Genomic DNA, 10884 nt, shown 5'->3' with positions numbered 1-10884 from the left:
CCCCAATTCTTTATTAACCCATTATAAATCGAAACCCATTCATTCAGCAAATATTTACTTAAAGGACCCTAGGAATCAAGGTTAGGTTTATATGCACTCCATTCCGTTTATATGCACTCCATTCCCTGCCCAGGAAGAAAAAGGATCCCACGCATGTGTTATTTCACATACTTCTTCCTTCAAAGGAAGAATAAAAACTGCTCTTTTATGTCCAGAAATCATTCCAATAATGCCTATATTTTGTAAGCTGTTGAAGCTAACATTAGGCTAATGTCTTAAGGAAAAAGGCTTGAGGTAAAACCTCAATCTCATTCCTGAGTCATAAAAGAATTTAGATTCCATCAGTTTAGAGTTTGGATTATTTTCTCCAAAAATTCTATTACTGTGCACATCCAACTATTCACAGTCAGGTGAGATCATTATGAAGCTTTTACCCATTAGCCTGGTATTTCACCTCTTTAAAGAAATAACATCGGGCTGGCCCAGTGGCGTAGCGGTTAAGTGGGCGCAGGCAGCTGCGGCCGCCTGGGGTTGGCAGTTCGGATGGGTTCGCATGCCCAGCGGGGTTCGCGGGTTCGGATGGGTTCGGATGCCCGGCAGGGTTCGCGGGTTCGGTGGCATTCGGATGGGTTCCGATGCCCGGTGGGGTTCGGATGGGTTCAGATGCCCTGCGGGGTTCGCGGGTTCGGCAGGTTTCGGATGGGTCTGGGTGCCCAGCTGGGTTCGCGGGTTTGGCAGGGTTCGGATGGCTTCGGATGCCCGGCTGGGTTCGCGGGTTCAGATGGGTTCGGATGCCCGGCAGGGTTCGCTGGTTCGGTGGCATTCGGATGGGTTCCGATGCCTGGTGGGGTTCAGATGGGTTCAGGTGCCCAGCGGGGTTCGCGGGTTCGGCGGGTTTCAGATGGGTCTAGGTGCCCGGCGGGGTTCGGATGGGTCTGGGTGCCCAGCTGGGTTTGCGGGTTTGGCGGGGTTCGGATGGGTCTGGGTGCCCGGCGGGGTTCACGGGTTCGGCGGGGCTCAGATGGGTTCGGATGCCCAGTGGGGTTCGGATGGGTTCAGATGCCCGGCTGGGTTCGCGGGTTCGGATGGGTTCGGATGCCCAGCAGGGTTCGCTGGTTCGGTGGGGTTCTGATGGGTCTGGGTGCCCGGCGGGGTTCGCGGGTTCGGCGGGGTTCGGATGGGTCTGGGTGCCCAGCTGGGTTCGCGGGTTTGGTGGGGTTCGGATGGGTCTGAGTGCCCAGCGGGGTTCGCGGGTTTGGCGGGGTTCGGATGGGTCTGGGTGCCCACGGGATTCGTGGGTTCGGCGGGGTTCGGATGGGTCTGGGTGCCCGGCGGGGTTCGCGGGTTCGGCGGGGTTCGGATGGGTCTGGGTGCCTGCGGGGTTCGCGGGTTCGGCGGGGTTCGGATGGGTCTGGGTGCCCGCGGGGTTCGCGGGTTCAGATGGCCGGCAGCGTTGGCAGGTTCAGACGCCTGGCATGAGCCGATGCACCGCTTGTCAAGCCATGCTGTGGCAGCATCCCATATAAAGTAGAGGAACACGTGGGGCCGGCCCGGTGGCTTAGCGGTTAAGTGACTTCTCAAGGAATTTGTTCTCTCTTCTCATAAAAAGGGAAATATTACACTAATTAGGTTTATTTGGTGTGTTAAACTGCATGGGAAGCATTGTCAAACAGGTGATAATAAGCCTTCTTTATAGATATCCTTGCATGCATATGTTACTAACATAAATGTTTTTTAAATTATATGAAAATTTTTTAAATTTCTAATATGTCCTGGTATAATGTTATCACTTGTAATTCTAGTTATCTTAAAATGTTATATGTCACAGAAATAACCAAATTTCCTTGTCAATTACATTATAATGTTAAATCTTTTGTCATTTACAGATAGTTATTGTTTTACTCTGATGCTTTTACAAATATGTTTTATCTTCAGAGAGACTCACAGAGAGGACTCTGACACTTACTCTAGAATACAGGTTTCTGAGCAACTTTCAGATCATAAAACTGAACTGGGTAAGAAATTACAGAATTCTAACAGAAACTGATGGCTTCGAAAAAAGCTGCTAACAAAAGATCAAGAACATGGGCCGGCCCTGTGGCTTAGCGGTTAAGCGCATGCGCTCCGCTGCTGGCGGCCCGGGTTCAGATCCCGGGCGTGCACTGACACACCGCTTCTCCGGCCATGGTGAGGCCGCGTCAAACATACAGCAACTAGAAGGATGTGCAACTATGACATACAACTATCTACCAGGGCTTTGGGGGAAAAATAAATAAATAAAATTATAAAAAAAAAAAAGATCAAGAACAAATATTAATTACATAAGACTATGTGAACCAAGGAGGATGCTCTAATGTTTTGTTTTTCCAGATTTAGAGAAATCTTTTCTCTTAATCTATCAACAATCTGGTAAGATATACCTTTGTGAACAAGGATGAAACATTTACTTTTTCTCCCTACCTGATCCCTGCAGAATTAGAAACTCTCAGTGAGTATTCTTATTTTCACTTATATAAATAATCAGGCTGAATTTTTAATATAAACAAATTAGTTTTACTGTAATTATCTTTGGTGAAAAAAAATGAGGGTAATTATGGAGAGAAAAATTATGTTACATCTTTGTGGATATTGGATTTTAGTCCTGTTACTTGTCTTTGAGGTTTTGTTATATACCTATACACTGACTGCCCTGGCCTAAGGCATTGCCTTGGGTTGCACCAACAGTTCACAATGCTCTCTTTGGAAAACACGAACTGACCCCACATGGGATGATCACCGGCAGACCACTGTCTGTTGATACGCAACCTTCTGCCAATCTCTGTTGTCTTATGCCAATATGACCAGCTACTGTAAGTCTCTAATGTCTTATGCTCGAGCTTATCATCAACAAGTTAAAGGAGCTTTCCCAGATTCCAATTTGAAGGATCCTATTGATCACAGTCTAGAACCTGGTGACTGGATATCTGGAAACATCATCAGAGGAGGACAGCCCTTGAGCCCCATTGGAAAGTGCCTTACCAACTCCTTCAGATGACTGGAAATCCACTCCCCTCTCAGACATCAAAATAAAGCCTTCTCACAATACCAACTTCCAGGAAGAGAAGTAGCTGACATCTGTTATAGACAGCTGTCCTAAGACCCCAGACAAGGCCTGTATATCCACTTTCATGACTATTTAATATTACCATTGTTATACTGTTCAAATGTCATTTAAGATTTTTCTGGTACTGTTTGTTTTTCCAGTCTACATCTGAATGGGCCCCCAATAGTAATGTCTTTTTACAATGGGCTCATTCCTTTGTTACACATAAAAATCTGTCTAACTGTTGGATATGCGGGCAACTCCCCCTTTCTAGTTCATCTGGGTTACCTTGGTGGATTTCTCCCCTCCAAGGCATAGATTGGAAAGCTTTGGAAAAATTTATTATAATGGCTCAAATATGGGCCTGCCTAAGGATAAATAAGAGACTGCCTGTATAACCTCATTCCTATTCCCCCTTTCATGCTTTCCAGATCTTTTTAGTTGGTTACTCTCAGGTCTGGGTTCACTTTTAAGATTGGGCCTCCAGGTCCTCACATTATTGTTGATTTTAGGACTAAGCATCTGGTTGTTCTTTAAAATAATGCTGGCTTGCTTCCACAAATGCCCTTGGGAAACTCCTACCCAAATCACAATGACTCAACATCTTCAAACCCTCTACTCGACCATTGCTGGAACCTCCGCGAACTTCCACTCTGAGACCTTTTTTGACCTATAACAGGTACCTGGCTGGACCCCTGCCCTGCAGGGCTCAAGTTACTCGATTGGATAACTGAGTCCCACTAAGCCCACGAGTCCTTCTGTGGGACTAGATGGACCCGCGGCAGGCAGAGGCCACCCCAACACCAAAATGGGACAAACACCAAATTGATCATCAACACTGCTTGTGGCAGGTCTTGATCAAAAGGGGAAATGTGGAATTAAAACAAAAGATAGAGTACGTCTAAAAGAGAAAGACAAAATGGACTCTGTGTGGCTACCAGGACCTAGAACAAAACAGAGTCAAGTGGCCACGCCAGGACCAAGGTGCAGTCACATACTCTGTTCTCAGAAAAACCACAACTTGTACCTGAAACTGAACATTCCTTCCTGACGGATGGCCAGAAGCCTGATATAGCTGATTTTAGAACACTGGTATCTATAGGGGAACCAACAAATCAGAGGGCTTTCAAAACAATCCCTGTGGTCTATGGTGTTCGCCTTTATAAGCTCTACCCTCCTACACCCTCCCCAGAGCGTACTTTCGATTTGTTTCAGAGGCTCCCCAGTTTGCAAACTGTATGAGCAATAAAGCTTTCCTAACTAAATTCTTGTATTCCAGATATCTTTGTTGACAGACTCAACCCAGTTGCATCGCTCCACACTATACCAGCGTCCCCTACTCCAGACTTCTTCGGCATTGTTTACAACACTATCACCCACTGGATATCCATTTCCCAGAGCCAGCGGTTTGCTTCACCCAGGACCCTGCCACGTTCTAGCCTGCCTGTCAAACAGTAAGTGACGAGTGATTGCAAAGCTATGCTAGATAAACATGGTGTCATTAAGAGTGGGATCATAAGCAGTGGATCTTAACAATGTATATTCAAAGCTATCTCTCAAAATACGCCCTCTGATATGGTGTTTAAGCGCAAACTTGAGCTTGGCCTGGAGAAGTGGGTAGGATCTATTTAGACACAGAAGAACAGAAAGGGTATTCATGGAGGGAAGAGAAGCACAAAAATGGTGCCCATGAGATCATCAACAATGTATCTCCAAGGCTATGGCTCAAAATATACCCTCTAATCTTATGACACTGCCCTATTCAATTTTCCATTTAGAAGACTCACCCTTTCTATGTGCGGTCCTGCAAATCTCTGCTGATTATTGTTGGCCTCTAATCACCACCATTTCTTCCCCATCATACCTGTTTACCTCACCAACCCAACTTTCTAAATCTACTTCATACTTCACCGCAAGATTTTTTAGATCCTCCACAAACCCCCTCCACTCACCCTTTGCCTGTTAATGTTACCACCCACACATTTAAAGCCAAGAGCCAAACAACCCTTCTCCCCCATGTCATTCTGATACTACCGACATATGCATTCAACTCTTGAAAATGATAGCACAGTTAAAACACCCACAGTTGTCAGGCTTGTCATCTACGCACCTACCATAATCCTCTGCTACATTCATATCCTACCCACTTAGCTCCGGCTTCCCCTTCTGAGAGATGGTCCACTCACTCCAGCACTCCTTGACACCAGGCTCCTAAGATTGCACAACACTGTTGTGATTAGGGGAGCCTCCAGATAGGATCTGGACCATCCCGCACTGCTAAGCATTACTGGCATTTTTGCTCTGTCCTGACTAACAAGCTATGTGACCTTCACGTGGCCCACAACACGTGATGCTTGGGATCCCAATTTTACCTGAGGCCACACACTTCAGGATGGAGCTTTTCTTGTGAACCTAACAACAAAAATCAACATCGTGTGTACCTGGTGTTGCCCTAGAAAAACTGGACTTTCATTCAGTCCTGCACGTATCACCGTGGTCCCGTGGCCATACACCACCCCCAGGCACCACCCCTTGTCCTCACCTTGGCATGAAGGAAACGTGCCCTGGTCTCCTGCCCGTCTTGGTGGGATGGCTCACAGCGGGGGAGCTGCAGGTTTTGCACCCAGGGTCACTGTCATCAACAGACAAAATCAAATCACACAGAACTATCAACAAATGTCTCAGACTTTATCTGATTTTGCCCCAAGACTGTGAGGCATTATACCCACTAAACATGGGTCAAGACTCTTTGGCCTGTATCCCACAAATCCCTGGCACCTCCAAATGGGCTTTCTTGGCGCAGAACCGGCTTCCAACTTTTGCCAGTGTTACTAATAAGTATGCTAGCGATCACTTTTCTGCTTATTTGCCTCTTACAACACTGTAATAATGTAATTCCCTACGATTTATTTTATTTCATTGTGATAAGAACATGTAACATGAGATCTACCCTCTTAGCAGATTGCTAGTGTACAATACAGTATTGTTATCTCTAGGCACAACATTGCACAGCAGATCTCTAGAACATGGTCATCTTGCACATCTACTACTGCTGAGGTATCTGCTATGATCACCACCAAGGCCTCTGTGAGATGCCTGAGCACCACAGGGTCCACTGTATCAATTGTATTTCCTTATTTTATGTATTCCTGATGCTCTGGTATTTGGAGCCTTGGACCCAGGGAACCCACCCTCCCAGGATTAACGAATTCCAAGCGATAACAAACAACTTGCCTGCAGCAAAGCTTTGACATGCAGCTGAACCAATCCCTGAGTCCATACCCCCCACTTGGCTCCTTTTATCAGACCTCTACAGTCGAGGACTCTATCCCCTGCCCTAATCACTACAGGGCCAGGTACCAGACAACTGGAGACCTACCCTATGGCCTACAGTTAGCCTACAGACCTACCAACCCTATAGTTCCTCTATTCAAACTCTCCAACTGTAATTGTACCCCTTGCTCACCTTGCTCAGCCCATTCTCCCAAGAACACCTCCAAAAAGGCTCCCGCCCACAGTTCCCCACTCCCTCTGCCTACTGACCTTGACGCCCGCTTCCCCAGTGCCCCTTCCTGGCCTGCCCTGCCATCTGTTTCTAGGGGACCGTGAGTACAATGAAAATATTTTCCTTCATGACAATCATTTTTGTGTCTGTGTGTCTTACTACTTCTGCTCAAAACAAGTCCAGTGTCATTATCGGAACAATGGGCACAGCCAGCAGGGTGGTTTCCAGCAGAAGGAGATGATATCCTCCGACTGCATGGACCCAACAGAGGCGGCCACTGCCCGAGGGGCACCGCCGGTTGTTGGCATGCTTGCTGCTTGATGGCTGCTCCCTGTGCTGTTTTTTGTCGGGTACTGCCGTGATTTCCCAGACTAAAATTGGGGAGCTCCAAAAGTTGAGTCCTCATGGAGCTGCCCTGCAGAGAGCGGCCTGCAGTGCTGGCACCACCCCGCTGCAATAGAAGCCTTACCGCGTCTCGCAGAGCGCCCGCAGGAGTGCCCGGGAGGCTACAGTGCCAAGCGTCTGCATCAAGTTCTGTTCCGACCACAGTGGTACGAAGGTAGGAATCACTAGCGGGAGAAAAATTGGAAAATTCACACATATGGAAATTAAACCACAACTCCAGAACAAGCAATGGGTCAAAGGAGAAATCAGAAGGGAAAGCAGAATCTTGAGACAAATGAAAATGAAAACACAACCACCAAAGCCTGTGAGATGCAGCAGTGCTACGAGGGACTTGCACCACGATACATGCCTATGCCGGGGACAAGAAAGATCTCACATGAGCAACCCAACTCTGCTCACAGGGACTGCAGAGACAAGACCACACTGAGCCTCAAGTTAGCAGAAGGAAGGAAATAATGAGTCAAGCAGAAATCAGTGAGATAGAAAGACAAGAGAAAAAAATTAACAAAATAAGAGGTGGGGTTTTGAAAAGATAGATAAAATTGACAAACTTTTAGCGTAACTAACCAAGAAAAAAAAGAGGAAGGACTCCAATAAAATCAGAAATGAAAGAGGAAATAGTACAACTAATATGAGAGAAATACAAGAGATCATTAGAGACTACTAACAATTATATGCCAACAAATTGGAAACCTGGAAGAAATGGATAAATAGTTAACGTTTGCACACCGTGCTTACCTTGCTTTGCTCGTTATTTCCCGACAAAACTTCCCCAAAGGCTGCAGCCCAGCCCCCTCCCTCCCTCTCCCTCTCCCTCTCCGCCTGTTATTCTGCAGGCCTTCCCGGTGGCCCTGCCAGGCCTGCCGGACCTCCTCATTTTCGTGTCTGTGCGTCTTGCTGGTTCTGCTCAGAGGAAGGCCAGGGCACGTTTTTACAACAATAGGCGCTGCGAGCACGGCGGCTCCCGCCGCATGAGAGGATACCCCTGGACGGCTTGGCTCCCCGACTGGACCCAACGGCAGGCCACTTCCCGAAGGGCGCCGCTGGCTGCCGTACCCTTGCCGCTGATGGCTGCCTCACTGTGCTGTGTTTTGTCGGGTGTGGCCTTGATTTCCAGCCCAAAACTGGGGAGCTGCAAAAGCTGAGTTGTCCTGGAGCGGCGTGGAACAGCGCCGTGAGGAGCGCCGACCCCGCGCAGCGCGCGGGGCCCGGGGAGCCGCGCACCAGCCGCTCCCGCGCGCAGGTCGGTGCCGCAGACGCGCGGCCGCGCGGTGTTCCTGCTCCGCGCGCTGTGCTGAAAAAGAGCACAGGCGTACCTCGTCTGATTGTGCTTCTCGTTATTGCACTTCGCGGGCATCGCATTTTCTACAAGACTTTCCACCAGCAAAAGATTATAACTTGCTGAAGGCTCAGATGATGATTAGCATTTTTGAGCCATGAAGTATTTTAAAATTAAGCTATGCACATTGGTTTGTTAGACATAATGCTGTTGCACACTTAATAGACTACAGTATAGTGTAAACGTAACTTTTATGTGCACCGGAAAACCAAAAAATTCATGTGACTCGCTTTTTTGCGTTATTCGCTTTAATGCAGTGGTCTGCAACCAAACTTGCAATATCTCCCAGGTCCTGTATTAAGTGACCTTTCTTAAGATGGTAAGAGAGACTTTGTTCAGGACCATAGCAATAAGTACAGGGACCCCTCCAACTGGGACTTCACTGTGGAGGAGAGACTGGGCTCAACTCGGAAGACAGCATGGACAAGCCATAGCGGAAGAGCTGGGTGGGGGACAGTGGATGGAAAACTGCTAAGAGGAACATCAAGGATAAGGAGGATTCTGGCTAAATCAACTAAGAGAGCTCTGCTGAAGGGTGACCAAACACCACCTGGAGAATGGGGAAGGAAGAGGATTCTGAGCAGGTATCCAGGGTGATCCGAAATGGAGGGTGGAGGGTTCTGGTGAAGCCGACTTAGCAGGGTTCTTCCTAAAACTGGACTTCACAAGGAAGTGCACAGGTGAGCACGGCAGATCCCGCCAGACAGAGAGGATACCCCTCGGACCGCTTGGCCTCACTGACTGGACCCAACAGCAGCGCCACTGCCTAAAGGGCACCACTGCCTGCGGTACACTTGCCGCTGATGGCTGCTGCATTGTGTTGTCTTTTGTCAGGTGTCGCCTTTATTTCCAGCCTAAAACTGGGGAGCTGCAAAAGCTGAGTGCTCCTTGTGCTCCCCTGTGGAGAGCTGCTCACGGTGCCACGCTGGGTCCTGCGTGTGGGCCTACGGAAGGTGCCGCCAGCATTGCCCCACGTGGTGCCTGGGCCAGAGTCCAAGAGCCCGAGACTCAGTGCTTGGGGCACTGGGCCTTTTCTCCATCTGTGTGCTCTGGCGAGGGAGTACTCGGTAACCCACTCTCCCTCTTCTCCCCAAGCTTCTCTGAGTGAAATGTCAGCCTCTGCCGAGAGGTGGGAGTGCTCTGCTGGAGCGCTCCTTCAAGTGTCTTGGACAAGTGCTGTGCTTTGTGCACACTCCTCAGGGGATCAGGCCGTGCTGCTGTCGGATTTGTACCCCAACCCAGTGGTCTACAGAGGGTCCTGTCCCTGGAGAAATAAAGACACTCTCAGACAAACAGAAACAGAGAGAATTTGTCGCAAGTAGACCTGCCTGTGAGAATTGTCAAAAGATGTTCTTTAGAGAGGGAAAAAAAATATGTGTTGGAAACTCAGATCAACATAAAGAAAGGCAGAGCATCACAGGAGTAAGTGAAGGTAAAATAAAAGTCTTTGTTTTCTCATTCTTAATTGAACTAACAGATAACCGTTTATTCAAAAGATTAATAACAATGTATTCAGTTATGTATGCGTATGTATGTATCTTGTGTGTGTGTATATGTATATGCTTATGTGTGCATATATACAAGTGAAATGAATGACAGCAATGATACAAGACACAGGAGGGAGGAATTAGGATTATTTTACTATTATAAGGTACTCACATTACCCATGAAATTGTGTAGTTAATGGAAAGTAAACTTGGATTAGTTGTAAATGTATATTGCAAACTTTAGGGCAACCATTAAAAAAATTTTTTTAAAGATATCAAATTAGATATTGAAGTTGACTTGAGTTTGCAGGGAAAGCTATAGACTGTCTTTGGAGGTCTCTATGAGAATAGAAATGTGTCTGTACATAGTAGATCCTAAATACTTATTGAATGAAGAAATAAAAACCCAGTCTGAGGTATTTAAATAATCACCTACATGGATGCAAAATTCATGTGATTGTTTGACATTCTTATTCTAAAATGTTTGATCATTTTAATTCTCCCTCCCCTTGGTCAGCTGGTTTCTGACCAATGTGAATTCGGTAACTGGTGGGTTTTCTTGCTTATATCTGTACAATTATATGTACATGTAGCATCCCAGATCCAAAACTTAGTTCTATGAAAGGACAAATACAATCAATAAACTTTTCATTAGAAAGACCAAAAACTAATTGACTAATTAAAATTCAAGAAATAAGAAAATAAAAAAAGAAGTATAGTTGATATGCCAAGAAAGGAGAGAAATGCTCAATTAAAACCACAAAAGGCAGAAAAATAGTGGAAGACAAAAATAGGAACAAATAACCAGGACAACAAATAGGAAACAGTAACAAAGATGGCAGGTATTGATCCACTATGCCAATAATCACTTTGAACATCAGTGGTCTAAATACACCCATTACAAGACAGAGATTGTCAGAGTGGATCAAAAAACGAGACCCAACTACATATTGTCTACAAGAAAGTCACTTTATTCTTTTTCGTTTTTCGTTTTAGTCAATAAAAAGAGAATTATTTATTAAAAAGATCTAATGTTACAACATTACACAGAACTACTATCCGACTG

The 10884-nt window shown here is 46.5% G+C and overlaps 1 long non-coding RNA gene across 1 annotated transcript; it reads right to left on the bottom strand.

Annotated features, from left to right (window-relative positions):
- Positions 1 to 1304: 1304 nt before the first annotated feature.
- Positions 1305 to 7131, bottom strand: LOC131410559 (uncharacterized). Its single transcript, XR_009221288.1, has 3 exons — positions 7057 to 7131; positions 5625 to 5714; positions 1305 to 1595 (listed from the first exon to the last, which is right to left on the bottom strand). It is a non-coding gene; the product is annotated as an uncharacterized LOC131410559 (long non-coding RNA).
- Positions 7132 to 10884: the final 3753 nt, after the last annotated feature.

Source organism: Diceros bicornis, chromosome 10 (assembly GCF_020826845.1).
Source record: "Diceros bicornis minor isolate mBicDic1 chromosome 10, mDicBic1.mat.cur, whole genome shotgun sequence".
NCBI classification, from domain to species: Eukaryota; Metazoa; Chordata; class Mammalia; order Perissodactyla; family Rhinocerotidae; genus Diceros; species Diceros bicornis.
Note: the sequence above shows the minus strand (reverse complement) of the source record. Positions and strands in the feature narration are given on the sequence as shown.